We start from the raw sequence: 6,517 nt of genomic DNA, 5'->3' as shown, positions 1-6,517 counted from the left end.
TAGGCTACCTGCTCTAACCACTAGGCTACCTGCTCTAACCACTAGGCTACCCTGCTCTAACCACTAGGCTACCTGCTCTAACCACTAGGCTACCTGCTCTAACCACTAGGATACCTGCTCTAACCACTAGGCTACCTACTCTAACCACTAGGCTACCTGCTCTAACCACTAGGCTACCTGCTCTAACCACTAGGCTACCTGCTCTAACCACTAGGCTACCTGCCTCTAACCACTAGGCTACCTGCTCTAACCACTAGGCTACCTGCTCTAACCACTAGGCTACCTGCTCTAACCACTAGGCTACCTGCTCTAACCACTAGGATACCTGCTCTAACCACTAGGCTACCTACTCTAACCACTAGGCTACCTGCTCTAACCACTAGGCTACCTGCTCTAACCACTAGGATACCTGCTCTAACCACTAGGCTACCTGCTCTAACCACTAGGCTACCTGCTCTAACCACTAGGCTACCTGCTCTAACCACTAGGCTACCTGCTCTAACCACTAGGCTACCTGCTCTAACCACTAGGCTACCTGCTCTAACCACTAGGCTACCTGCCTCTAACCACTAGGCTACCTGCTCTAACCACTAGGCTACCTGCTCTAACCACTAGGCTACCTGCTCTAACCACTAGGCTACCTGCTCTAACCACTAGGCTACCCTGCCTCTAACCACTAGGCTACCTGCTCTAACCACTAGGCTACCTGCTCTAACCACTAGGCTACCCTGCTCTAACCACTAGGCTACCTGCCTCTAACCACTAGGCTACCTGCTACCTGCTACCTGCTCTAACCACTAGGCTACCTGCTCTAACCACTAGGCTACCTGCTCTAACCACTAGGCTACCTGCTCTAACCACTAGGCTACCCTGCTCTAACCACTAGGCTACCTGCTCTAAACACTAGGCTACCTGCTCTAACCACTAGGCTACCTACTCTAACCACTAGGCTACCTGCTCTAACCACTAGGCTACCCTGCTCTAACCACTAGGCTACCCTGCTCTAACCACTAGGCTACCTGCTCTAACCACTAGGCTACCCTGCTCTAACCACTAGGCTACCTGCTCTAACCACTAGGCTACCTAGTACCTGCTCTAACCACTAGGCTACCTGCTCTAACCACTAGGCTACCTGCTCTAACCACTAGGCTACCTGCTCTAACCACTAGGCTACCCTGCCTCTAACCACTAGGCTACCTGCTCTAACCACTAGGCTACCTGCTCTAACCACTAGGCTACCTGCTCTTACCCCTAGGCTACCCTGCTCTAACCACTAGGCTACCTGCTCTAACCACTAGGCTACCTGCTCTAACCACTAGGCTACCTGCTCTAACCACTAGGCTACCTGCCTCTAACCACTAGGCTACCCTGCTCTAACCACTAGGCTACCCTGCTCTAACCACTAGGCTACCTGCTCTAACCACTAGGCTACCTGCTCTAACCACTAGGCTACCCTGCTCTAACCACTAGGCTACCTGCCTCTAACCACTAGGCTACCTGCTCTAACCACTAGGCTACCCTGCTCTAACCACTAGGCTACCTGCTCTAACCACTAGGCTACCTGCTCTAACCACTAGGCTACCCTGCTCTAACCACTAAGCTACCCTGCTCTAACCACTAGGCTACCTGCTCTAACCACTAGGCTACCCTGCTCTAACCACTAGGCTACCTGCTCTAACCACTAGGCTACCTGCTCTAACCACTAGGCTACCCTGCTCTAACCACTAGGCTACCTGCTCTAACCACTAGGCTACCCTGCTCTAACCACTAGGCTACCTGCTCTAACCACTAGGCTACCTGCTACCTGCTCTAACCACTAGGCTACCTGCTCTAACCACTAGGCTACCTGCTCTAACCACTAGGCTACCTGCTCTAACCACTAGGCTACCTGCTCTAACCACTAGGCTACCTGCCTCTAACCACTAGGCTACCTGCTCTAACCACTAGGCTACCTGCTCTAACCACTAGGCTACCTGCTCTAACCACTAGGCTACCTGCTCTAACCACTAGGCTACCCTGCCTCTAACCACTAGGCTACCTGCTCTAACCACTAGGCTACCTGCTCTAACCACTAGGCTACCCTGCTCTAACCACTAGGCTACCTGCCTCTAACCACTAGGCTACCTGCTACCTGCTACCTGCTCTAACCACTAGGCTACCTGCTCTAACCACTAGGCTACCTGCTCTAACCACTAGGCTACCTGCTCTAACCACTAGGCTACCCTGCTCTAACCACTAGGCTACCTGCTCTAAACACTAGGCTACCTGCTCTAACCACTAGGCTACCTACTCTAACCACTAGGCTACCTGCTCTAACCACTAGGCTACCCTGCTCTAACCACTAGGCTACCCTGCTCTAACCACTAGGCTACCTGCTCTAACCACTAGGCTACCCTGCTCTAACCACTAGGCTACCTGCTCTAACCACTAGGCTACCTAGTACCTGCTCTAACCACTAGGCTACCTGCTCTAACCACTAGGCTACCTGCTCTAACCACTAGGCTACCTGCTCTAACCACTAGGCTACCCTGCCTCTAACCACTAGGCTACCTGCTCTAACCACTAGGCTACCTGCTCTAACCACTAGGCTACCTGCTCTTACCCCTAGGCTACCCTGCTCTAACCACTAGGCTACCTGCTCTAACCACTAGGCTACCTGCTCTAACCACTAGGCTACCTGCTCTAACCACTAGGCTACCTGCCTCTAACCACTAGGCTACCCTGCTCTAACCACTAGGCTACCCTGCTCTAACCACTAGGCTACCTGCTCTAACCACTAGGCTACCTGCTCTAACCACTAGGCTACCCTGCTCTAACCACTAGGCTACCTGCCTCTAACCACTAGGCTACCTGCTCTAACCACTAGGCTACCCTGCTCTAACCACTAGGCTACCTGCTCTAACCACTAGGCTACCTGCTCTAACCACTAGGCTACCCTGCTCTAACCACTAAGCTACCCTGCTCTAACCACTAGGCTACCTGCTCTAACCACTAGGCTACCCTGCTCTAACCACTAGGCTACCTGCTCTAACCACTAGGCTACCTGCTCTAACCACTAGGCTACCCTGCTCTAACCACTAGGCTACCTGCTCTAACCACTAGGCTACCCTGCTCTAACCACTAGGCTACCTGCTCTAACCACTAGGCTACCTGCTACCTGCTCTAACCACTAGGCTACCTGCTCTAACCACTAGGCTACCTGCTCTAACCACTAGGCTACCTGCTCTAACCACTAGGCTACCTGCTCTAACCACTAGGCTACCCTGCCTCTAACCACTAGGCTACCTGCTCTAACCACTAGGCTACCTGCTCTTACCACTAGGCTACCTGCTCTTACCCCTAGGCTACCCTGCTCTAACCACTAGGCTACCTGCTCTAACCACTAGGCTACCTGCTCTAACCACTAGGCTACCTGCTCTAACCACTAGGCTACCTGCCTCTAACCACTAGGCTACCCTGCTCTAACCACTAGGCTACCCTGCTCTAACCACTAGGCTACCTGCTCTAACCACTAGGCTACCTGCTCTAACCACTAGGCTACCCTGCTCTAACCACTAGGCTACCTGCCTCTAACCACTAGGCTACCTGCTCTAACCACTAGGCTACCCTGCTCTAACCACTAGGCTACCTGCTCTAACCACTAGGCTACCTGCTCTAACCACTAGGCTACCCTGCTCTAACCACTAAGCTACCCTGCTCTAACCACTAGGCTACCTGCTCTAACCACTAGCCTACCATGCTCTAACCACTAGGCTACCTGCTCTAACCACTAGGCTACCTGCTCTAACCACTAGGCTACCCTGCTCTAACCACTAGGCTACCTGCTCTAACCACTAGGCTACCTGCTACCTGCTCTAACCACTAGGCTACCTGCTCTAACCACTAGGCTACCTGCTCTAACCACTAGGCTACCTGCTCTAACCACTAGGCTACCTGCTCTAACCACTAGGCTACCCTGCCTCTAACCACTAGGCTACCTGCTCTAACCACTAGGCTACCTGCTCTAACCACTAGGCTACCTGCTCTAACCACTAGGCTACCTGCTCTAACCACTAGGCTACCTGCTCCAACCACTAGGCTACCTGCTCTAACCACTAGGCTACCTGCTCCAACCACTAGGCTACCTGCCTCTAACCACTAGGCTACCTGCTCTAACCACTAGGTTACCTGCTCTAACCACTAGGTTACCTGCTCTAACCACTAGGCTACCTGCTCTAACCACTAGGCTACCTGCCTCTAACCACTAGGCTACCTGCTCTAACCACTAGGCTACCTGCTCTAACCACTAGGCTACCTGCTCTAACCACTAGGCTACCCTGCTCTAACCACTAGGCTACCTGCCTCTAACCACTAGGCTACCTGCTCTAACCACTAGGCTACCTGCTCTAACCACTAGGCTACCCTGCTCTAACCACTAAGCTACCCTGCTCTAACCACTAGGCTACCTGCTCTAACCACTAAGCTACCCTGCTCTAACCACTAGGCTACCTGCTCTAACCACTAGGCTACCCTGCTCTAACCACTAGGCTACCCTGCTCTAACCACTAGGCTACCTGCTCTAACCACTAGGCTACCCTGCTCTAACCACTAGGCTACCTGCTCTAACCACTAGGCTACCTGCTACATGCTCTAACCACTAGGCTACCTGCTCTAACCACTAGGCTACCTGCTCTAACCACTAGGCTACCTGCTCGAACCACTAGGCTACCTGCTCTAACCACTAGGCTACCCTGCCTCTAACCACTAGGCTACCTGCTCTAACCACTAGGCTACCTGCTCTAACCACTAGGCTACCTGCTCTTACCCCTAGGCTACCCTGCTCTAACCACTAGGCTACCTGCTCTAACCACTAGGCTACCTGCTCTAACCACTAGGCTACCTGCTCTAACCACTAGGCTACCTGCCTCTAACCACTAGGCTACCCTGCTCTAACCACTAGGCTACCCTGCTCTAACCACTAGGCTACCTGCTCTAACCACTAGGCTACCTGCTCTAACCACTAGGCTACCCTGCTCTAACCACTAGGCTACCTGCCTCTAACCACTAGGCTACCTGCTCTAACCACTAGGCTACCCTGCTCTAACCACTAGGCTACCTGCTCTAACCACTAGGCTACCTGCTCTAACCACTAGGCTACCCTGCTCTAACCACTAAGCTACCCTGCTCTAACCACTAGGCTACCTGCTCTAACCACTAGGCTACCCTGCTCTAACCACTAGGCTACCTGCTCTAACCACTAGGCTACCTGCTCTAACCACTAGGCTACCCTGCTCTAAAAACTAGGCTACCTGCTCTAACCACTAGGCTACCTGCTCTAACCACTAGGCTACCCTGCTCTAACCACTAGGCTACCTGCTCTAACCACTAGGCTACCCTGCTCTAACCACTAGGCTACCTGCTCTAACCACTAGGCTACCCTGCTCTAACCACTAGGCTACCTGCTCTAACCACTAGGCTACCTGCTCTAACCACTAGGCTACCTGCTCTAACCACTAGGCTACCTGCTCTAACCACTAGGCTACCCTGCTCTAACCACTAGGCTACCTGCTCTAACCACTAGGCTACCTGCTCTAACCACTAGGCTACCTGCTCTAACCACTAGGCTACCCTGCTCTAACCACTAGGCTACCTGCTCTAACCACTAGGCTACCTGCTCTAACCACTAGGCTTCCCTGCTCTAACCACTAGGCTACCCTGCTCTAACCACTAGGCTACCTGCTCTAACCACTAGGCTACCTGCTCTAACCACTAGGCTACCCTGCTCTAACCACTAGGCTACCCTGCTCTAACCACTAGGCTACCCTGCTCTAACCACTAGGCTACCTGCTCCAACCACTAGGCTACCTGCTCTAACCACTAGGCTACCCTGCTCTAACCACTAGGCTACCTGCTCTAACCACTAGGCTACCTGCTCTAACCACTAGGCTACCCTGCTCTAACCACTAGGCTACCTGCTCTAACCACTAGGCTACCTGCTCTAACCACTAGGCTACCTGCTCTAACCACTAGGCTACCTGCTCTAACCACTAGGCTACCCTGCTCTAACCACTAGGCTACCCTGCCGCCGCCAATAACCTCATTATTGTTATTTTATTGTGTAACTTTTTATTTTGTTTGAATTTTATTTATTTTTATTTATTTATTATATTTTGTAACTATTTTTTCTTAAAATGGCATTGTTGGTTAAGGGCTTATTAGTAAACATTTCACTGTAAGGTCTGTACAGCAGATCGGTTAGGTATACAGCGCATGTCACAAATAACATTTGATTTGATCTGTCTGTCTCTGTTTCTGTCTGTCTCTGTTTCTGTCTGTGTCTCTGTCTCTGTCTCTATCTGTCTCTCTGTCTGTCTCTGTTTCTGTCTGTCTCTGTTTCTGTCTGTCTCTGTTTCTGTCTGTGTCTGTTTCTGTCTGTCTCTGTTTCTGTCTGTCTCTGTTTCTGTCTGTCTCTGTTTCTGTCTGTGTCTCTGTCTCTATCTGTCTCTCTGTCTGTCTCTGTTTCTGTCTGTCTCTGTTT

The sequence above is a fragment of the Oncorhynchus clarkii genome, unplaced genomic scaffold (assembly GCF_045791955.1).
Source record: "Oncorhynchus clarkii lewisi isolate Uvic-CL-2024 unplaced genomic scaffold, UVic_Ocla_1.0 unplaced_contig_11233_pilon_pilon, whole genome shotgun sequence".
Taxonomy (NCBI): domain Eukaryota; kingdom Metazoa; phylum Chordata; class Actinopteri; order Salmoniformes; family Salmonidae; genus Oncorhynchus; species Oncorhynchus clarkii.
The sequence above is the reverse complement of the archived record's forward strand: the minus strand, read 5'-3'. Positions refer to the sequence as shown.